General features: G+C 53.4%; 1 long non-coding RNA gene across 1 annotated transcript; it reads left to right on the top strand.

Annotated features, from left to right (window-relative positions):
• The first annotated feature begins 1414 nt into the window (after window positions 1-1414).
• LOC135307450 (uncharacterized) lies at window positions 1415-3634 on the top strand. Its single transcript, XR_010368169.1, has 3 exons — window positions 1415-1488; window positions 1576-1677; window positions 3506-3634. It is a non-coding gene; the product is annotated as an uncharacterized LOC135307450 (long non-coding RNA).
• The last annotated feature ends 6770 nt before the right edge of the window (window positions 3635-10404 follow it).

Genomic DNA, 10404 nt, shown 5'->3' with positions numbered 1-10404 from the left:
TCATGTGGCAAATGCTGAAGGAACGTCTGCAGAGAAGACAAGGTGGGTGCGTTTCCCTCATGCTGCTCCTGGGACTCAGCAGCCGGGGGCTTTGGCTGCACATCTGGACACGCCGTGCCCGGCACAGCAGGAAGGGATCCATGGCAGCCTCGCTGCCCCGCTGCTGCTTTCACGCCCTGCAGGGCTGTTTGCCAGCCTGGCCTGGCTGCAGCTTCTGCCCAGCCTCTGCAGGAAGGCATTTGGCATCAGCTGGCAGACAGCCCCAATTGCACCACAGGCCATGCCCACCCTCAGATCCCCTGCAATTTCCTGGTGTCCAGGCAGATCAGATGTTGGGGCTGTTTGGGGAAGGAAGCAGCCTTGGGTTGTCCCAAAATCCTGGGTGTTTTCTGATCCTTATGCATTCCTTTCACAAGTGATGCCTCCTGAAATTGTCCCCTTCCCCATTCCCAGTCAGGAATGTTTTCATCTGATCCAGCTGTCTCTTTTCCATTCTCCAGAAATGAAAGGAGAGCCTGCGGAGAAAGAAGCATTTCCCGGAGGAAGCAGTGGTTGCATGCCAGCCTCAGCTCCAGGAAGGGAGGCCATGCCAGGCACAGGCACAGGAGGTAATTGCTGTGCCTCTGGGCCTGAGCCCTGCTGCGGCTTGAGCTGCCCTCTCTGCTGTTTGGCAGTGCGGGCACAGCCTGGACTAGAGCAGCACAGCCCAGGGGAATTATCCCGAGCAGGCTCAGGGCACTGAGCAGTCCTGCTGGGGTCCCTCCATGGGAGACATGTCCTGAAACCTGGGAGTGACTGCACGGGGTGCCCACGGTGGGGAAAGGACAGAGGGGGAGAGCAAGGCTCCAGTGTGTCCTGAGAGGGCCTGGCTGTTTGCCCTTGGGATCTGGGGGGTTTCCCCACAGAAGGAGGGCAGGAGGGACAGAGGGAGGGCAGGATGGATAGCTGTGGCACTGCCTGCTGCAGTTTCCCCCCATGCTTTAGGGAGGATTTCTTCTGTGTGTGAGGGGGAGAGTTCCAGGGCCCTACACTGCTCCAGCCACCCCAACAAGGAATGTTGCTGAGGGCAGGGAAAGAGTGTGGAGAGTGACCAGGAGCCAGCCCAGAGCTCCCCAGGCCCCTGGGCAGCTTTGGCCATGTCTATTCACATCTGGCTCCCATGGCCTTACCCGACTCCCTGGCAGTGCCCAGTTCCCTGTGGCAGAAAGAGATCCCAGCACACACTGGAAAACGTTCTCATCTGTGCTGCATTGTAGATGAGGGTGCTGGGAAGGCTTCTCCATCAGCTTGGATGAAGAAAGTTTTGAAGCCCTTGGAGCCTCCTGCAGGTATGTTCTCAGTGTGCCACCAAGGAAGAATTGTAGACAAGCGGGCAGGCACCAGGTGACAGAAGCTTCTGTGGCTGTTGTGTTACAGATGTGTCTACAGGGAGGACTTCTCCAGCTCCTACCTTGGATGCTGCACTCAAGCCCAGCTCCCGTCACAGGGGTGAGTAGTGTGTCCCTGCTGACCCCACAGGCTGAGCCCTACTTTTGTCGGATCCATTCCTGGGAAATGGAAATATTTTTCTCTAAGGTGCTCCAACAGGGAAAATCCAAGATACAACAGATAAGATATCCCTGGAACCATCCAAACAGATGAGGCAAGAGCTGAAGGAACTCCTGCAGACAAGACAAGGTGGGTGCATTTCCCTCATGCTTCCCCTGGGACTCAGCAGCCGGGAGCTTTGGCTGCACATCTTGACACGCCGTGCCCGGCACAGCAGGAAGGGATCCCTGGCAGCCTCGCTGCCCCGCTGCTGCTTTCACGCCCTGCAGGGCTGTTTCCCAGCCTGGCCTGGCTGCAGCTTCTGCCCAGGCTCTGTATGAAGTTATTTGGCATCAGCTGACAGGCATCCCAAACTGTAACACACCCTGAGATCCCCCACAATATCCAGCCCTGCAGATTAGGAAAAGGGTGTCTGTTTGGAGGTAGAAGTGCTCTCATCATGCCACTGTAACCTGGCCATTTTCCTGCTCCATAAATTTCACAAATATTACCTCTGATGCCACCACCCAATTGGGAACAGCTCCATCTGATGCAGCTGTCTCCCTTCCTTTGTCAAGAGATGGACATAGTGCTTCAGTGGAAGGTGGCATTTCTTGAAGGAAGCACTCCATCTTCGATGCCAGCCCCTGCTGCCGGAAAGAAGGCAAAGCCAGACACGGGCACAGGCACAGCAGGTAATTGCTGTGCCAGGCTCAGCCCTGGCCGGGGCTGTGTGGCAGCAGCTCTTCCCCCAGGGCCTGCCCTTGCCCAGCCCGGCAGCAGCCAAAGCTGGAGGCGCCTCGGCTTCCAGGCCTCTGGAGCTGGTTCAGAGCCCCGGGGAAACGGGACTGGTGCAGCAACGTCCCTGGCGCTGCAGCTGCTGCGGAGCTGGCCCTGAGTGCCCAGAGGCCCAAGGCACAGGAGCATCCCCGAGCGGGAGCCCTGCCGCCAGCCCAGGGCCAGAGCCAGCCCTGGCTCTCGACTGGGCAGGGTCTGGGCTGGGTCCTGACAGGGCCTGAGCCTGTCCCCTGGGGCTGGGGGAGCTGTCACGGGGCAGGGAGGGCCAGGGGTGGCAGTGGCTGCTCAGGGATGGCTTTGGCCCGTGTCCCTGGCAGTAGCCACTGCCCAAGTAGCTGCGCTGCCCCCGGGCTCTCCTCCCGGCCTGCTGGGCTTTGTTGGCTGGCACAGCCTGTGCCAAGGGCCGGCAAGGTGCCTGCAGGCCCCAGCTCTGGGGGAAACAGAGAACGTCCTGCCCGTATCCAGCGTGCTGCCAGCTCAGCAGTGCAGCACAGCACGGGCTCGCACTCCCCATTGCTCCCACAGATGCAGCCGGCACCACAAGACCTGTTCCCAATGCCCAGGGTGGCCTCGGAAGGGGTTTCTGTCAGGGAGCAAGCTGCTGGCCAAGGTTAATGGCAGGCCTGCTTCTTTCGGAGATTATCATTATTTTATGCTCTGTCTGAATTTGGAGTTACTGGATGAGAAAATGGTGTTTTCGACACCTTTCCCAGGAATAGGTTCTTATGAAAACCTAATGCAGAGAGGAAACATTCCCAGAGAGCCTGGGGTCGAGTTGTTGCCAGTCCATGATTGTCCAAATAACTCTGCTGAGGGTTCTGCTGCTGCTGATTTCATTCGTTGGCCTCTCAATTGCTGGGCTGGCTCCCACTGAGGCTGCCTGGCCAAGAGCAGCCCCAGGGGCACAGGGCAGAGGCAGAGGGAGGTGGGGAGGAGAAAGAGCAGGGCCGAGGTTGCCCTTGAAAGGCAGAGGCGCTCTGGGGCCCGCTCCTGGCCAGGGACCCTGCCCAGAGCCGTGCCCTGCTGGCCGGGGCCTTGAGGGGCAGCTGTCCAGCTGGGCCCAGCTGTGCCAGCAGCTCCAGCCGTGCTGGGGAGCCTTGCCAGCTCTGGGCCCTGCTGTGCACGAGGGTCCCTGTGTGCCACTGGCAGCTGGGGCCTCAGCCACCTCCTCTCTTCACAGGAGCACCTCTGGACAGGAGTTGGAAGACGGTGGCTGCACCTCACACCCAGACAGCGTGAGCTGCTCCTCCCACAGTAATAACGGCCTGGACAGCCCTCTCAACTGTTCTGTGAAGGGAACCCAAGAACAGCCATCTACAAGGAAACCTCCTACTACCCTGTAGATCGCACTGCCACCTGCTCTCCCCATGGGTCTCCCCAAGATGCCTTCATCCCTTTTTTGATCTCCCTGCATCCCATCCCAGCCAATTCTCAAGGTCTTCTGGAGACCCCAGGCCCAGCCGAGCACCCTCCAGCCCATCCTGAGACCAACACATCCCTGCCTCTGCCCCTGAGCTCCCTGGCCTTGCCCTCTAAACAACACTGGAGTTAAGCCCTGCTGCCCCACCAGGGTAGGCGATGGCCCCTTCTTCTGTTGCACTACAGAGATGGAGCTGCCACCCCAGTGTCTGGGTGGTAGCAGCAGCAAAGCCCACCTGGCACCAGCACTGGCTGAGCTCCGTGCCCAGGGGCAGCTGGGGATGGCCACGGTGTGGGCAGGCAGGAGCCAGGCAGGGGCTGCTGTGACCAGCAGCAGTGTCTCGATGGGCTGGGGGAGCCCAGGGGGCAGGCAGCAGTGTGGGGCTCCTGAGAACAAGCGACCCTATTTTGTCTTTGTTTTTCATTTTTAGAAATTTTTCTTTAAAAAAATATTTTAAATATTTTTTTTACTGTAGAGAGACATCCCTAAATATTTATTCCCGTGTAGTGCAGTAGTTAAGGACTTTACAAAGTAGTTTTAGAATCCCGAAAAGGCAACCCTATTTTTTCTGGACTTCTAATTTTTAGAAATATTTAGAAATATTTCTTGCTGAGACAATTCAGCACATAGTTCGTCCCTTTTTCTAGAATACATTTCTATGTTGGAAAGTAGTTTTGCAGAAAATAATTTACCAATATACAATAAAATATAAAGTGGCATTTCAGTGGTACTCTTTACTCTGTGAAGAACTAAGACACGCTAAGACAGCCAGCCTGCTGCAGAGGCAAAGATCTTTTCCCACGGGAACTTTATATCTAGTCACAACCAAGTCACATAAAACCTTTTCCCAGATATTTCCTGGGATTCTTGACCAGCTCACCTCTTAGTTTTCAGAGGCAAACTTTGAGCACAGTGGGAATCTCTTCAAGTCACCATCTTTGCTTCTGCAAGAACTGCCTAAGTTCGAGAGCAGGGGCTTCTCTCAGCTTCCTGCTGCCCCTGCTGTAGGTGTTGGGTTTTGCAGGAAGGCATGCAGGGCTTTGCGTCCTTTGTAGAGTGGTGCACGGGGCTGGGGTTCCTCGTGAGGTTCTCAGGGGATTTGAGATCTCTTCTGTGGCGTACAGGGGACTGGAGACATCTGTAAGGCTGGCAGGGGCTTGAGTTCCTCGTGATTAACATGGCGGTTTAGTGCTTGCTGTCAAGGCCTGGAGAGGAGCTGAGTCCTTCCTAAGGTGGGCAGGAGGCTGGGCTCATTTGTGAGGCACACGAGGCTGCCCTGGGGTCTCTGCATTGGTGTGCATGGATTCTCTGTGAGGCACACAGGGATATTTTGGGGTCTCTGCTGAGGGGTGCAGGGATCCCTCAGGAGGCAGAAAGGAGTCTTGATGGTCTCTACTAAGGTGTGCAGGGATCCCTCATGAGATGTGCAGTGGGGTTTTTCATCTCCTCAGCGCAGCAAAGGGCCACTCTGGGTGGAGGCTGTGCAAAGTGGGCAGAAAGCTTCCTGCCAAGCCTTGCGGCCGGCGGGCGGGCGGAGCCCATCCTTGGGGGTCGGGCGGGGCCTCTGGAGCCGCCGCGCCCTTGTCGGGCAGGTCCCGGCCCCGGCGGGGAAGGGCCGCGGCCCCGGGCTCCGGCGGTGCTGCCGAGCAGCAGCGGAGGCACAACAAGGGCCCCGCTCCGGCCTGGCCCTGTGCTGCAGCCGAGCACAGGGACAGCCACGGCCGCTCCCTGCGCCACAGGCGGCACCGGGGCTGCAGCTGAGGCCGTGCCTGCTCCCACTGAGGAAGGAGCTCCTTGCAATGCCGAGTTCCTAAAGCACGTGGGCAATCCAGCACAGCATGGAAACGTTTCTGAACTGTGCTCCCATGGGTACTGGGATCGAGAGATGGATTGACTGGAAGTCCTTGCCAGTCACAGTGTGAAGATCATGCTGCATGCTGGAGGCAGCTTCTCCATGTCCCTTTCCTGAGAGAACAATCACGCATTAGCAATTGTGGCCAAGAGCAGCCCCAGGGGCACGGGGCAGAGGCACAGGGAGGTGGGGAGGAGAAAGAGCAGGGCCGAGGTTGCCCTCGAAAGGCAGAGGCGCTCTGGGGCCCGCTCCTGGCCAGGGACCCTGCCCAGAGCCGTGCCCTGCTGGCCGGGGCCTTGAGGGGCAGCTGTCCAGCTGGGCCCAGCTGTGCCAGCAGCTCCAGCCGTGCTGGGGAGCCTTGCCAGCTCTGGGCCCTGCTGTGCACGAGGGTCCCTGTGTGCCACTGGCAGCTGGGGCCTCAGCCACCTCCTCTCTCCACAGGAGCATCTCTGCAGCTTCACAAGATCGGCCAAAGATTTCCATCAGGGAGACCTGTACCTGTACCTGCGCCTCTCATCAGCCATCCCCAAGCCATGTCCAACATCCCTGCCACAGCTGCATTTTCAGCTTGTTGCTAGGGACATACTGCCACCACCGTGAACAGGAGCCTCTGTCCCCAAAGTGCTGGCCCTGGTGTCTTTTGCAGTGAGTAAGGGAGTGAGGGAAGCCATGACAAACATTAGCAATGTCCGTTGCTTTTACTGTGCCCAACTTGGACATTTCCAGAAAGACTGTCCTCACCTTCCTGTTGGGCAATTTATTAACTATGTTCCACCTCCTAGGCCTCCTCCTTTCCAACAGCCCTATCAGCCCACATACAACTTTCAGCAGCAATATTATCAGCCAATCCAGGGAAACGCTTGGCAGAGCGCGGGGCCACACCGCGCTACAACAGCAAATTACCAGCCTTGCCTGCAAAGCCCACCTCAGCTGCCAGCCATCCAGGAGTCCCCCGCCCCAACAGGCTCCTCGCAGAGGACCGCAGTCATGCGGACGGACTCCGGTTCTTCCGCAGAACCCGGAACTTTCCCCCAAGCCTCCGACCAGTGTTAGTAAGTTCTGTCCATCTACTTTTCCCTGACGAAGATCTAGTTTGAGTTCCAGCTGGGTACCTTGAGCCCCCTTTCCACCCTCAACCAACTACAGTCCTGCTGTTTGGGGACAGTGAACACACTCCAGATCAGGTAAGTATATTACCAGAAGGTGTGACTGTAAATCCAGGCAATGAAATTACTGTGTCAGTTGTTTGTTACAATCCACCATTTACATTGTTAAAATTTGCACCTTTTGCACAAATGTTAATTTTAACCGGCCAGGATTCAGAGGTTGAACCTGATTCAAATTTTGATGCGTTTGCATGTCACTAGATTTGTAAAGACAAACCCCTGATTGATTCTTGTATTTCCAAAAATGGGAAATCCATTGAACTTCGTCTCATGGCTGACACAGGAGTGGACGTTACTATCCTCCCCAGGGCAAAGTGGCCCCGCGACTGGGCACTGGTGTCCCCTTGTGGCACAATCTCCGGTGTTGGTGGAGCTGTCAATCCCATGCAAAGTCCTCATCTTGTAAGCATAGAGGGGCCTGAGGGGCAAGTCTCCACCATCTGACCATTTGTCGTGTCATCCAATATCTCTCTATTAGGCAGGGATGTTTTATCCCAGTGGGGTGCCCACCTTGATATCCCTGACCCCAAGTGGGATTTTTAGCATGGGCCACTGCAGAGCAAACTTCCCCACCATTGAATTGGAAAACCAATGTTCCAGTGTGGGTGGATCAGTGGCCCAGCCCATCAGACAAATTAAATGTGCTCATCGAATCAGTCAAGGAGCAAGAAAAACTCGGGCAATTAGTTACATCAACTAGCCCGTGGAATACCTCAGATTTTGTCATCCGAAAGCTTGGCAAAAGCAGTTGGCATCTGCTCCAAGACCTTCAAAAAATTAATGAGGTTATTGAAGATATGGCCCCCTTCAGCCTGGCCTCCCCTCCCCTTCTATGCTTCCCCACGATTGGCAGCTTGCTGTCCTTGCTATCAAGGACTGCTTCTTTAACATCCCACTTTACCCAGGAGATGCCCTCAGATTTGCATTTTCAGTACCATCTCTGAACAGAAGTGAGACTTTTAAAAGGTATCAATGGGTATCAATCCTCAATTTTTCAAGGATTGAAAAACTGCCCCGTGTTATGCCAAATGTAGGTTGCTCAGGTTTTATCACCTGTCAGGAATCAGTTTCCTGAAGCTATCATAGTCCATTACATGGATGACATACTTATTTGTGCTGCCACCAAAAGTTACCTTAGTGCCGCTCTCGAAAAGACTGTTTCTACTATTGAGAAAGCAGGTTTTGTAATTGCTCAGGACAAAATACAAATGTCAGCACTGTGGAGATACCTTGGGTATCTCATCACTGGGAGAACTGTAACACCACAGATTTTTTCTATTAATGAACAGCCACAGACCCTAGAGGACATTCAACGCATTTGTGGGATCATCACTTGGGTCTGGCCTTTGCTCGGCTTGACAAGGCAAGAGCTGGCTCCACTGTTCTCCTTGCTGAAGAAAGACACCGACCCCACAGCCCCACGGACCCTGACACCAGAGGCAGAGGAAACATTGCAGAAAGTAGCAGAGGCAATGAGGACACGACAGGCTCAACATGACAGAAAAAACCTTCCGATTGAATTTGTCATCCTGGGTAAGTGCCCACACTTTCATGGGCTCCTATTTCAGTGGGACACGACACAGAAAGACTCACTCATCATACTCGAGTGGTTGTTTCTCCCACATCAGCCTGCGAAAACAGTGTATACACCATCAGAGTTGCTAGCAAAATTAATTGCCAAAAGTCACCATCGCCTCTGAAGCCCCGCAGGCTGTGATCCCTCATGCATTTACCTGCCTTTGAAGTTAGATCAATTGGACGCCTTATTAAAAACAAATGAAAACATCCAAATTGCTTTAGATAGCTATCTCGGGAAAGTCTCAATTCACTACCCAAAGCACAAATTATTCAAAGATTCATTCCATTTAGTTCCAAAAACTTTCCAAAGTCATCTTCCTATTAAAGGCGCTGTCACAGTGTTCACTGATGGGTCTGGCAGGTCCCACAGATCGGTATTTACCTGGAAAGACCTGAACACTCAAAAGTGGGAAGCTGATGTTCAGACCATGGAAGGTTCCCCCCAGATTGCGGAGCTTTTTGCAGTTGTGAGGGCCTTCAGGATATTCCAGCAACCATTTAACTTAGTGACTGATTCATCTTATGTTGCCGGGATAGCTGATGGAGCAGAGCATGCTCTGCTCAAAGACGTGCAAAACAAACAGCTGTTTTCCTTGCTTTCAGAATTCATCTGGCTCATCTCTCATGGAGAGCAACCCTATCATATTCTACATGTAAGATCCCACACCGACATGCCTGGCTTCCTTACTGAGGGGAACCAGAGGGCAGATGCATTGGCAATGACAGTCACCACCACAATTACTTCACCAACTTTACCTGACATTTTTAAACAAGCACAATTGAGCCTCATGTTTTACCACCAAAACGCGCCAGCCCTGGCACGTCAGTTGAAATTGTCACAAGAACAAGCCCGTGCCATTGTAGCCACATGTCCAAATTGCCAATCCCGTGCCCTTCCAACAGTATTAACAGGTATCAATCCTAGGGGACTGAATGCATTTGACCTGTGGCAGTCAGACATTACTCATTACCCACTTTTTGGGAAATTAAAATATATTCACGTATGTATACATACATTTTCTGGTGCAATCTTTGCATCTCTGCATGTAGGAGAGAAAGCCAAAGATGTCACCAAGCACTTTAACATGGCCTTTGCTACCCTAGGAGTTCCAAAAAAGATTAAGACAGATAATGAACCAAGTTACACCTCCAAAGCATTTCAAAATTTTCTCTCAGCTTGGGGAAATCACCATCACACCGGCATTCCTCATAACTCTCAGGGACAATCAATAATAGAACGCACACACAAAGAAATTAACAACCTGTTAGGTTTACAAAAAGATTCTGCCCTTTTAATGACACCTCAAGAAAGACTCTGCAAAGCACTATATGTGCTCACTTTTCTTAACTGCCATTCAAAAGAGCCAAATCCTCCAATCCTTTGGCATTTGCATAACAACATATTTGCCCATCTCAAAGAACACCCACCTGTGCTCATCAGAGACCCTGAGTCCCACCAAATTAAAGGTCCTTTTCCACTAATAACCTGGGGCCAAGGGTACGTGTGTGTTTCAACAGAAACAGGGCCGAACTGGATTCCAGGCCACTTTGTCAAACCCTACCTGAATGCAAATCAGCCTGCTGACCCACCCAGGAAAAGCCAAGCTGCATCTGATCAGCCAGACACCGCAGCAGATGCAGTCACTTGGAAGCGTCGGAACAAGAAGACCAGAATTCCCAACATTGTAGCACGAACTCTCATCACAAAAAAATATTTTCCACTGTCATACCTTGCTGCAGAACCCCTCCTTTCCTCCCCAACTATCCCTATCCCTTTTCCCACATACCTTGCCCCCAACCCATCCCACAAGTCCCCACGCCTCTCTTTCCTGCTTGTGTCCTATGATTATTAGAAAAGGGGGAGGGTGAGGAGAGTGACTGAAAGAGTGTACAGAAATTTAATGTCATATGTTTCTCTTGCTATTTGCTACAGCAAAATCACCCTGGAAGGCCACCCGGGAAAGAATGAAATTCAAACAAGTGCTTTTCACTGCAATCACCATTCTGCTCCATCCGTGAATAGCAGAAGGGTGGGTGGTGCAACAACTGACAGAAAATGTATG

The sequence above is a fragment of the Passer domesticus genome, chromosome 9 (assembly GCF_036417665.1).
Source record: "Passer domesticus isolate bPasDom1 chromosome 9, bPasDom1.hap1, whole genome shotgun sequence".
Classification (NCBI taxonomy): domain Eukaryota; kingdom Metazoa; phylum Chordata; class Aves; order Passeriformes; family Passeridae; genus Passer; species Passer domesticus.
This window is presented reverse-complemented; position numbering and strand designations above follow the sequence as displayed.